Source organism: Gossypium hirsutum, chromosome D11 (genome assembly GCF_007990345.1).
Source record: "Gossypium hirsutum isolate 1008001.06 chromosome D11, Gossypium_hirsutum_v2.1, whole genome shotgun sequence".
In the NCBI taxonomy this organism is placed as follows: Eukaryota; Viridiplantae; Streptophyta; class Magnoliopsida; order Malvales; family Malvaceae; genus Gossypium; species Gossypium hirsutum.
The window spans coordinates 51,882,682-51,893,844 of record NC_053447.1 but is presented as its reverse complement, the minus strand read 5'-3'; the positions used below and the strand labels follow the sequence as shown (position 1 = coordinate 51,893,844).

Here is an 11,163-nt window from a genome sequence, read left to right as displayed (position 1 = left end):
CCATATTATTTTAAATTATTTATAAAAAAATATTATTTTCAATCTAATATTTATTAATCAAGTATTTTTTCTTTTATTAAATTTTTATGAATTTTTTTTAAACATAGAAAATTTAAAATACCTTTTAATGTTTATGTTATAATAGAATGTTTATTATAAGCTAGAATGATAAGGTGATAACTAATGTAATTTAATGGAGTATTGATCTTAGAGTTCCCCTATTGATACCTAGGAAAATCAGTAATGAGATTGAAAGTTTGGTAAAACAATTTATTTGAGGTTCTTCAGATAGGGAAAAGAAGACGTCTCTAGTGGGATAGGATTCCATTTGTCAACCAAAATGGTATAACAGTCTTGGTTTGAGAAAACTTCGTGATCATAATATCTCTTTTTTGTTGAAGTCGGGGTTTAATATTGTATCTGATAAGGATGCTTTATGAGATCGTGTGCTTAGATCAAAGTACCAAATGAAGGATGACTTACTAGTTTGTGTTGTTCGGGATAGGGGTTCTTTTATTTTGAAATCTCTTTCCAAAATTTTATTGTTACTTGAGGAGAATTTATTCTAGTCTGTAGAATATGGTAGTAAAATTCGTTACTGGAAGGATAATTGGATTCCAAGTGTAAGGCCACTGGTTAGGCATATTCCTGCTAATGCTAATCTCGACTTAGACTATCTTCTTAATGAGATGGTCATTGAGGAAGGTTCGTGGAACTTGGATTTATTTTGGGTTTGGTTACTAGAAGATGTGATTCAACTTATTGAGGGCATCCCTCCTCCACATCCTTCTGAAGGATCTAATAAAATCTTTTGGAGCCACACTTTGTCTGATGCCATTTCTGTTAAAATCGCTTATAAGGTTTTAAAGGAAGGTGATTGGAATCCAAAATATGAGAAATGGAAGAGTGTTTGGAAGATTCCAGGTCTCCAAAGGGTTCATGTTTTTATCTGGACTGCTTTACAGGGAAGAATCCTCAGTAATATGGAAAGAGTCAAAAGGGGTTAGCGGTTGATCCCTCCTGTCCTATTTGTGGTCATCACTTGGAAGACATTTTGCATATTCTAAGAGACTATATAGTTGCTAAGGAAATATGGAATCAGGTCATCCTATGTACTCACCTTACGAATTTCTTTTCTAATAGTACATAGGATTTGTTTCTTTATAATGTGAAGTATAATAGTAAGATTCACGAGGGAGGAGCTAGTTAGGCCTGTCTTTTTGGGCTACTCACTTGGCGCATATAGAAAAATCACAATTTATTCATCTTTCAAGGAAGATCATGGAGTTTGAGAGAGATAGTTTGAGTTTATTATAGTTGGGCAGTTCAATTCTTTTCATCATCTCGAGAAGTTTTGATTGACTGTCCCAAACGTCACTAGGCCCAAAGTGCTGGCTTGATCCAATCGAAGACCAAAAAGGAAGGCTTACCCCATTACCATACACAAAAAAAGGGTTACATGAAACCCTAGTGTGCAACGCATGTGGAGGAGCCGCAACAGACGTGAGACCTCCCTACCAACCACTAGGGAGAAAGACCTATGGTGCTGCCGATGAGGGACCATCAAACTGACCGGAGACCGTTGACGGAAAGGAAAGACTAGCATGCGTCACACTCAAAGTCCCACCATGCACGCAAAAGCCCGTAGCACTCAAACCCTGGCTAGCACAATTAGTCAGAGGTGAAGCCCTTGCCACCGATGTTGGACTACTGTAGTCGTGATTAAAATGGTAATAGAAATATTGGGCTAAATACCCAAACCATTCACATATCTATCATTAGAGACAAGACTGAAAGCCCCTTCCACGACCACCAGTGAGGGGATGACCTCCACGCACAGAATCTAGCATCATTGGCGACGGAGCAATTTCCACCAGATGAGCATGAAGTAGCACCTCCTACATCATGTGAATTTGATGACTCTCGTACTCCAACAACACATCAACAAGACGTTGTAAATGTAAAGATTCAAATGAGAATGACGCTAGGGTGAGCACGACATCAAACTTTGACGGCAAGCCCACAAGCACAATCTCAACTTTCTCTATCTCTGAGATCTGAGATCCAGAAGCGTCGAGCAAGGCACAAGTATTCTGAATCTTTGCTATATACTCCTTTATCGATATAGTGCCTTTCTTAATCAAATGTAAATCATGACGAATGTGAGACAACTTGGCTCCGGTGACGGAGGCAAAGAGGCGAGTGACAGTGCTCCAGACATCACATGTCGTTCTGGCATCTGTAAAACAAGATAAAAGAGAAGAACTAATTATAGAAAGTAACCAAAAAGCGAGTAACTTATCTTGTTGGATGTACGATGAGGCTTCTAGATTCGGAACCAGAGAGCCTTCCAGAGATTGCAAAAATCATGACGGAGTAGGTAATATTCCTTCTAAGAAACCAGTCAAGTCATATCCCTCAACAACCAAACAAATATGCTGCTGCCACTGGTCAAAGTTACCTTCATCCAGCTTGACAGTGTTATGGTGAGGAAAGGATTGAACTAACTGAGCACCGGTGAACGACAGACAACTATGATTAGCAGAAACAGAGTCAGTAGAAGTAGAGGTAGCTATGGAAGCACAACAAAGCAGGTCACTAGAAATTAGGTGACTGATACCATGTTAATATCTTTAGTAAGTAGACTAAGAATGAATACACTTGAGAACTCGATTAGTATTATTATTGAATTGAATTAGTACTTCAATAGTATTTATACAAATATGCATGAGTAACTGTTGCTAACAATTTCACCAACTGAACAATAGCTTGTATAACAAACTAATAGACTAACAGAGTCTTTCCTATACTCCAACACATTGAAACATGGGCAGAAAGTACCCATTTTCAATATTCATTAACCGAATCAATGATGAGGGCTTCCAGATGCTATAAATTTTGCTATGAAGTGCTGAGTACCCAATGTTTTGTCCAAGCAGTTTGAGAATCACTGTGTTGTTCATATCCTTAATAAGGATTTGATGGATTCTCTCAGAAAATTCTATGGAGGGGATGCCATTCAGAATAGATTTCTTGACATCCTTATCCAATATATCAAAGTCATCCTCTTCCTCCATACCATTCCAGACTCAGAGGAGGGATTTCCTATTAGTTTTTCTTTCCATGAAACCGTCGAAGCAGCAGGTTGGTCTACTAACATATCTTTATTATCCCTAAACCAAACCATTTTGGGACTCGAATCATCCACAGAATAGTCCCCCGAACAAGTGTCTTCACAAAGAGAAGAAGCCATGAAATATTCTAAAAAAATATTAAGAAAACCATTACTCCATAACATTAACATCAATGATTTTAATTAAATCTCTAAAACAAAATGTTTGGAAATATTTAGTTATTTAGTTATTCATTTAACTTATTTTGGGGAAAGAGAATTAATTTTCTTTGCTTATTCTAAGAGGTCTTATTTTTTACAAGAGTTTTTATTAATCTTTGTAGTTTCAATTTTAAACTTGTATCAACTATTTTTTTATTTATGTCTAACTATTTAAATACATATGTAATAAATAAGATTTTTTTCCTTATGTTATTACACTAGTATCCGAATGAGGCATTAGTCTTTAGGATTGAGTCTTACCTTATGAAAATTATGTACGGGCTAATTAGATTAGTTTGTTGAGTTGAATTAGTTTATTTGTTTGAGTTGAATTAAGTTATTTAGTTTAGTGCTTATGATGATTGAAATGTTGTTAATTTAGTTGTAACTTCAAAAAAAAAAAAAAGAGAAAGAAAAACTAATTAAGCATGTAGATTGGCAAAACAGGCTCGACCCTAAAAGTTTACCTTTGTGGATCCGAGTCTGAGAAATTTTGAGTCCATGAAAAGTTGAGTTCAAAAGACCTGAATCTAAGAAAAATTAAAGCTGAGGAAGCTTGAGCCTAAAAATGCTCAAGCCCATAACGATTTGAGCTTGAGACCAATCCGTGTTCGAGATAGATTTGACCCAAAACCCTAAAAACCTGAATTTAATAATTATATGATAAATTTTAAAAATAAAATAAAATAAAATATAAATAAATTACAATAATTTAATTTATGAACATGTATTTATAAATATTTTCTGATTTCACTAAAAACGGGCTGTTACACGCCAACCCAAATAGTGCGACAGAACCCTAGGCATACCCGGTTGTGGCACACATTCAAGGGATCAATGATTATGTCTATTTGTTATTTTTTGAAGTTGTTTACTTTGTTTTACATTCACAATTTACACTTATTTAATATATATATTTTGTTTACTACAATTGGGATGCATGTACATAATTTTTTAAGTTAAGAATTTTGAATATGTTAGGTCATGCTACAAAAATTGTAATTCTTGAAGGATTTAAATGAAAATTTAGTAAATTAATGTTGTATATGTTTGTGTGTCTTTTATAGTGAAAAAAATTTAATAAATTCAAACATACCTTAAAACTATAACAATGTCTTTCTCAGGGTTCCTTTGGATGCAACTGGGTTCCAGTATGTTGGCTTTTTTAGGCTAAAAAAAATTGCAACTGAAATGTTAGCAAACTCAAGGCTGTTTGGAAAGTATTCTTCAGTACGTTGAAAATACATTTCACTTCACTGGAGGCTTAATTCCAGACTAGAGCCTTTTGGTCCAGTATTTATTTTCAGCTTTGTGGTGGGTGGTTGTACCATTAAGATTGAGAATGAAATTATCGAATTATAGTTAATTGAAATCCGCTATACCTTTTTTTAATATCATGGTATGGAATTTGGCTTGTTAATTTTTACTTAAGGTGTTAATTTTGCGTTTCTATTAGTTTGAAGGGATTTTGTGAAAGCTGAGAAAAAGGGGAGTAAATATGGTGAAACTGACAATGATTGCTCGTGTTACTGATGGTCTTCCTCTGGCGGAGGGACTAGATGATGGTCTGGATCTGACAGATGCCGAAATGTGCAAACAACAAGTTAAGGCTTTGTTTAAGAATCTCTCTAAAGGCCATAATGAAGCTTCAAGGATGTCTGTCGAGACTGGTCCTTATGTATTCCAGTATCCTTTTCCTGGTGTCTATTTTTTGGATGCCATATTTTTTGAATTATGAAATAGGTTTATACTTTATGGTCTATTGAGGGAAAGAAATAAGTTCTGTTGTATGTTTTTCTCAGTATGATTTGCAGGTGCATCTGAATTATACCATTATGGTGTTACCTTGACCTAAGTTCATAGCTATATCATTGAAGGTTGTGTTTGTTACTTGACAATGTGTGACCGTTCTTATCATTGCAGTGGGAATTTTTATTGTTAGACTCCTGTGACTTCTTTTGTGACTCTTCAATAGTCTGATTAATAAGTCTTTGTTTTGAATGGTTTTCTTTTGTTGCAAAGGATGGTGCACAGGATGAATTCAGTTTTATGCTGTATTTTAAAATGCTATGCTATATGTATGCTGATCTGCATTTTATTCTCTTGTGTTCTTTTTCTAGTGATGTTCAAATTGTTAGGGAGCTTGTTACAAATACTTTTTAAAATGTCGACAACATTCTATTTCAGCCCCTATCCCTTTTTTTTATTCTTGCTATGTTTGGTGTTTGGTATTGTAGGCAGAGCTCGAGTCTTTTAAAATGGAATATGCAAATGCACGACTGGAATGTAATGCAGCTGATGAATGTGCTAATATATTGGCTTCTGAAGTCATTTGGTTTGGAAGAGAAGGTAACAAAATTTTAATGGGTAAAGGTTTTCTTCCTTCTCCAATTTCATTCTATTCATTACAGAACATATATCACTCTTGATAATAATGCTGAAAGATCAGTAAGCTACCATGTTTGTATATGCATGGTTGTAATATATACCACGTGAAGGGTGTTTCTTGGATGTATAGTAGAGCTGCAACGTTTTTAAGTGCCAGTTTAACTTAAGTGGCTCTCTAGTCCTTTTTTATATTTGATTTGATCCTGTTATTTGCTTGTTTTATATGATATTATTAGCATTTGGAGTTTCTTACTTTATTCCATTGAATATATTTCTGTATAAAGCTGTTGACACTGGAGTGAAATTACTTTTGTCTTCTGCTAGATTAAAATGTTTTTAATATCTTTTTTGTAGGCACGTCGATTAAGGTCAAATGAGCTAAAACTGGAGAGGCAATTGGAGAACTCACAGGCTGAAATTTCTTCTTTCAAGTATGCTTTTTTTAAGTCTAATTATGAAATTTGTCCCTTTATTTTACAACATCTGAGAAGTTAGTCCCTCTGATTTGTCAGAATGGTCCTCATATTTTATGAACACTAAGAAATTAGTCCAATTGAGTAACACTGTTAAACCTTCTTGTTAAATTGAGCTGTTCAGCAACTTATGTGCTAGGAATTAGTAAAAACCAGCAGTAGCATATTTATGTTACAAAAAAATTGACCTATATTCAGCTTAGGTTACTATTTAAGTTTTGAGTATAGTTTTGGCACAACATGCAACATGTTAATTTTGCACCATGCATCTGATGTAATTATATGTTATTTTCAGTCTTACTAACCTGGATTATTTTAACAGTTTGTATCATTGGTGCATCCATCAGTTAGTGTTGATTGTTCGATACTACATGATTGCTATGAATAATTTGCAATGTATTGCTTTGGAAGATACCTTGTTGCTTGCTTGGGTATGTTCATTTCAAAGACCTTGAACTTCAAATAAAGATTTTATTTCTTATCTCTGGATTAGCCTTGCACGATATTTCATTTAGTTTACAGTTTCTGTGTTGACATTGTCTTTGTTATTTGCTTTGCTTATGCCCTTGAATCTGAATTTTGGACACCCATATATTATTTTCAGTGTCATTGAATAGTCATTTCAACACTCTGCTGTTTCATATCTTTACTTTTTAAGAATATATATGTTCTTCTAATGTCTAACATACCATAATCATAATTCCCCTTAATGCACTAAAAGGAATATGCACTACTTTGTTAGTAAGCAAAGTACAGGATGTTGTTGAACTTTGGCCTGCAATGCAACAGGAAACCAACAGCAAACCAGCATGCAGACCAACATCCAAGCTGAACCAGATAAGCAGCAGCATTTTGTTTATTTTGTTCATTTGTAACTTGATTTAGTTACAATGTAATTTATACTTAAAGTTAGTAGGAGTAGTTGTTGATTTATGTTTGATGTTATAGCTGGTATGTCAGCTACATTTTGTTTGTAATTCTATCTAGGCTTTGGGAGCAGTTATACATTAGTTAACTGCCATATTTCATTGTAACATAAATGCTTCTCAAGTCAATGAAAAAGATCTGATTTTTGGAAATCAAATTCAGTTTTCTTCTTGTTCAAACTTCTTTGCATTCGTTTTTCTTTTTCTCTTTAGTTTTCTGCTAAAAAAACCAACACATGTAATCCGGACTACATGTAATTCGTTTTTCTCCTATAATTAAATATATGCTTAATTTTGAAATATTAAATAAAATAAATTTTTGAATTTTTCTCTAGTTTTAATTTATTTTTAATTATTTATTATTGAAAATAAATATAATTGTAATAATTTTTAATCATTTATTAATTTTGTAATTGTTAAATAATTTTAAAAACTTCTATTATATATCATTTTTAATCTAATGTCCTTAAAAGTCATTTTCTATTTTTACCTCACCGCTACAGCTGCGTTTGAATCCAAACACACACTTCACCGTTGTTTCTAATCTCACTGCTACAGCACCCAATCTCACCACTACAGTAACTAATCTCACCGCCACCGCTGTTTTTAACCTCACTGGAGCTAAACACACCGCCCATCGAAAGTAAACCTCAAACGCCAGCTAAATTTACAAATTTTTAATTTCAAAACGAGAAAAAAAAGTAATTTTTATAAAAGAAAACATGTCTTACAAGGCGCATTTTCACTTATCTGAAAAAGAAAACGAGCCACGTAGGACACATTTTTTTGGGAAAAGTGCGTTTTCCTTTATCTCTCTAAAAACAACATAGATCGGTAAATTTTAAAAAAAAATGACATAGTTTCTCAAATTATTTTTTTTCAGCATATTTATATAAAATTGCCATAAAATTTTACTTACTAATTTTATTTCTAAATACAAACCTTAGAAAAACATAATTTCAAAAGATAAATCTATTTTGTTAATAAAATTAAATAATTAAATAAACAAATAATCAAGTATACCACTAGTCATGAAACAATATAAATTAAATAATTAAATCAACAACACAAAATTAAAAATTAAACACGTGCGATATCAATTATGATTATTTAATAGTCATATAGATCAAAGACAAATGAATAGGATAAAATAAATTAAATTAAATTAACATGGGTTGGTTTGAATAAAATAAATTTATGTTAGGGACTAAATTGAATGAAATTAAGAAATATGGTTTAGATTGAACAGAACAAAATTCAATTAGGGGCTAAATCAAGACAAATTTTTAGAGTTTTTCCAATCCTTCCTCCATTTTCCCAATACGTCGTATGTCTCCCATTCTCTTCTACCATTCAACTCCCCCAACCAATCTATTCTACCATTCAACTTCCCCGACCAACATAATATTTTTAGCCCTACCGATTAAAATGGTTAAACAACTTCCTATTTTTTATGCTATAGATAATATTTTTATTAATAAAATTATGATCTAAAATTAATTTATTAATTATAATTTTAGTATTACATAATAAATCATGTTTAATAATTTTTAAAATTATAAAATTAATTTTTTATATTTGAATTATTAATTATAAATATTAAAAATTAAAATTTGAAGATTGGAGATTGAAAATATAAAATTGAAAAATGGGGATTGAAGATTGAGAATTTAGGAAGGAAGAATGACTATGGAGTATTTGATTGAAAAGAATGAAGGTTTGAGGGGTTTATATAGGAATTTTTATGGTTGGACCCCTACTAGTCGTTAGAGAAATTATCGTTGGAATAGTTACCATTGAAAGAAAAATGCATACTATAGGGCGTGTTTTCATTGATGTGGCAGAGAAAACGCACCTTGTAGGATGCATTTTTGTTCTCTCTCCTGAAAATGCATCTTATGTGGCGCATTTTCACTGATGTGGTAGTGAAAACACATCCTACGGGGCGCGTTTTCCTTCCTTTATCCAAAAACAGTGTAGGTCGGTAAATTTTAAGAAATTCAACCTAGTCTTTTAAATAAATTTTTTCAGCATATATACATAAATTAACCGGAAAGGTTGATTGAGTATTAACTCGATTGGCATGAATATTGTTGCTAATGCAGGAGGAAGTGTGTTCAAGTGCGCTGAAACGCATTATCCTCCTATTTATAGGTTGGGGAGCGGCTATGTATAATTCAAAGCATTGTGTCAAAAAGAGCAGATATACTCAGAACTTATAATAAGATTGTTAATAAAAATTATATTTACAAAAGAAAATAAAGTTGAAAAATAAAAAAGAAGTATATGACATGTTTCTATATAGTAATTTTATAATATATTATATATTTATATATAAAATTTGAGAAATTGATTACTTTTCTTTACATGTTTATATATCTCTGTTATGTTTATATATTATTGTTATGTCGTATTCTATTTATTTTTCTTATTTTGTGTCCTATACTAAAATTTGCCGGACACAATGAACAATGTTAAAATAGATTTCAAATTTGTGTCATATATATCACTATATAAATTTTTTTTATCAAAATTGTATTTAAAAATATATATTATATAAAGTTTGGCAATATAGTGTTACTTTTATATTGTTTTTCTATCGTGTTTTAAATTTTTTATTATTATCATCATATCAAGTATTTTAAATCATAATAATTAGATAAAATTAGTAAATAAAATATCGTGTTTTAACTTTTCTCATATTGGTGTAGGAAATGGTTGCGCGTGTTGTGGTGCTTGTATAAAATAAACTGGTGATGATTGTGTTGGTGCATGGAATGATTATGCGTGCTATGGTGCAGGTGTAAAATAAACTAGTGTGTATTGTGATTATGGTGTAAAATAAAATCGGTTAGTTGACAAGAGTAACTTAAACATATTGTCTAGGAGGTTGCATGGTAATTGGGGCCCACGTGTGCATGTGGAGTAGATGTCGATATCCTCCCGACCTCAGATTGATGTGCCATCGTCTTGGCCTTTTACGACGACGTTGCCTACTCTACGACTTTCCCTGATGCCTAAACTAATCCATGTAATCTGAAGATGTTGCCAATTCCTTTTTGATATTGTGCAGGTCATCGAGCTCCTAAGGTTGCCATAGAATACATTGTGTACACCCGAACTGTTGCATCACGCGGTTGGATTCATGCATCTTGACTGTTGCAAAAACTAATAAAACTTTCATGTGCGAAATGCCGCGGTTGGCAAAAAAATCGTTCGAGTAGTATTATTGAATCCTTGGATCCGTGTGTGGCATCCATACGAACTGCAGTATGAATTTATAAATTTTAGCAAGTGCCTAATATTTAATTTCAAATGCTGGAATCAAAAATCGATAAATATGAAATTCATAAGCTAACCTCCTCATCAATTTCTTGATCTAAAGCAAGTCGAATGTCCTCAAGCTTGATCGGTATATTGTTGTGGCTCGTGGGGTTGTCCCTAAACCTGTTCGACACCTTCTTCAGCAGTTGTTCTCATCTTGCATCCAATTGACACTAACAACTGGCCCTGTAATGACATCCCAATCGACCGGTAGATTGAGTTGTAAACTGACATCCTTGAGTGTAATTGTACACTCGCCGCAAGGGAGATGGAACGTGTGCGTCTTTGGTCTCCATCTCTCGACCAAAGCATTCATGAGTGGGGGATCCAATTTAGTCCTCCAGAGGGCCATGTATAAAAAGACTGCATCATGCAAGTATCCATGAATGACCTCCGGTGCACCTTTGCTTAAATTGTTTAAGTATGTCTCAAAAATTCGATCTTTGGCCTAAGTATATAAACATATAAAATTATTAATCTGAACAACATAATAATTAACTATTTAAAATTAATAATTTGATAATATTTACTTAACATCATAATAATTAATGGATTAAAATTAAATAATTAAATAAAATTTTCTTACCATTTGTAATTGAAAGCCGGAGATGTACTTATCATTCAAACGAATAAGCTGATAGGCCATCGAAGAATTAATAAAATAAAATCAAAGAATTAAGAAAAAGTTTATTTAGAAAAAGAACTTTGGAATTGAGAA

At 32.6% G+C, this 11,163-nt stretch overlaps 1 long non-coding RNA gene across 1 annotated transcript; it reads left to right on the top strand.

Annotated features, from left to right (window-relative positions):
• Nucleotides 1-4,722: 4,722 nt before the first annotated feature.
• LOC107911451 (uncharacterized) lies at nt 4,723-5,678 on the top strand. Its single transcript, XR_005920480.1, has 3 exons — nt 4,723-5,020; nt 5,198-5,211; nt 5,572-5,678. It is a non-coding gene; the product is annotated as an uncharacterized lncRNA (long non-coding RNA).
• The last annotated feature ends 5,485 nt before the right edge of the window (nt 5,679-11,163 follow it).